The sequence below is a fragment of the Sinocyclocheilus grahami genome, unplaced genomic scaffold (assembly GCF_001515645.1).
Source record: "Sinocyclocheilus grahami isolate Dianchi unplaced genomic scaffold, SAMN03320097.WGS_v1.1 scaffold37550.1, whole genome shotgun sequence".
Taxonomy (NCBI): Eukaryota; Metazoa; Chordata; class Actinopteri; order Cypriniformes; family Cyprinidae; genus Sinocyclocheilus; species Sinocyclocheilus grahami.
The window spans coordinates 1-1390 of record NW_015523002.1 but is presented as its reverse complement, the minus strand read 5'-3'; the positions used below and the strand labels follow the sequence as shown (position 1 = coordinate 1390).

General features: G+C 34.1%; 1 long non-coding RNA gene across 1 annotated transcript; it reads right to left on the bottom strand.

Annotated features, from left to right (window-relative positions):
- Positions 1-493: 493 nt before the first annotated feature.
- On the bottom strand, positions 494-1040 carry LOC107580608 (uncharacterized). Its single transcript, XR_001608669.1, has 3 exons — positions 938-1040; positions 714-830; positions 494-566 (listed from the first exon to the last, which is right to left on the bottom strand). It is a non-coding gene; the product is annotated as an uncharacterized lncRNA (long non-coding RNA).
- Positions 1041-1390: the final 350 nt, after the last annotated feature.

The window sequence follows — 1390 nt, the reverse complement described above, 5'->3', positions numbered from 1 at the left end:
TTTTTTTATGGTTTTAGTTTTAATTTTAGCTAATGATAATAACCCTGAAGACTGGAATAAACTATGGAATGTCGGTCATGTGACTCTTACTGTACTTTTGTCGGACTGTATATTGACTTCTGTTGCTTTTTTAATATCTATCTATTAAACTATGTCTTTCTCTTTTCTGCACTTCATTTATGTTCTAGCTTATGTACTAATCTTGCTATAAACTTTCCATTGTGTATTATAAATATTGGCTTCTATGACAAAATTCTTGTGATTTTAAGTCACTTTCAAAAAAATGTGTCTGCTTAATGACAAAATGTCCTTGCTTGCTTGACTTTTCACAACTGTTTCTTGTTTCACTCCTTATTACTTTTGTTTAGAGAAGTTAAGTTATAAATCAATGTTTACATAGTCAGAATATGGCAAATATTAATCTAAATTTTTATGTGCAAAGAAATGTGCTCAATATTCAATGTTCTGCAAGTTGCCTTTGACTTGCTACTCACCTCTGAATATGTAGGGTTTTCAAATGTTGTGCTTGGCTTCAGTTTTCTTTTAAAGAAACTCCATTTGGACTCCTGCAAAAAAAAAAAAAAAAATTATATATATATATACAGTATATATAAATGAAATAAAAAAATCAAATCAAATACAACATGGTCACATGATAGAGAAACCACAGGAAATAATGTCTAAACTGTGGACAATTGTTCAGATGGTCTCACCTGTGTGGTCGTTTGCTCTGCAGCTCCGCTCTTCACCTCCACTGCCTGTTCATGAGCGGTATATGTAGGGTTTGAGAAGTTATTCTCCACCTGGTCACCGCTGATGTTCACAGTGACCTGTATGAAGCACAGAAACACAAAACTCAACACAAGACCCGCTCAGGTGGAAAAGGTTTGATTTATACTGTAAGCAGTGTCGAGAGGGTTTCTAGAAGCAAGTATACCTGTGTAGCGTGTATTACTGCCGGATCGCTGGCTGAGCCGGCTGCAGTCGAGTACAGAGGATTCTCAAAAGTGATTGGCTGCCTACCAGAGTCTTCGAAATTCTCATCCTAATAATGAAAAACAGAGAATTCGGATCAGACAAAGAAAATGTCTTACATAAATATTTTCAGTAGTTGTTATTTATCAATGCTACAGCCCACAGCTAGCTATAGACCGATATCAGCCACATCAATTAAATCGGTCAATATTTTGAACACTTAAATCTGAGATTATCAGCAGATAGCAGCCGTCTGCTGTTCAAAAGATTTTGTAATGTTTCTGAATGTCTCCTTTGTATGTATTTGATCAAAAATACAGTAAACACAGTAATATTGTAAAATATTATAACCGTTTTCTTTTTGAATATCTTTTTAAATGTAATTTATTCTTGTGATCAAAGCTGAATTTTCAGC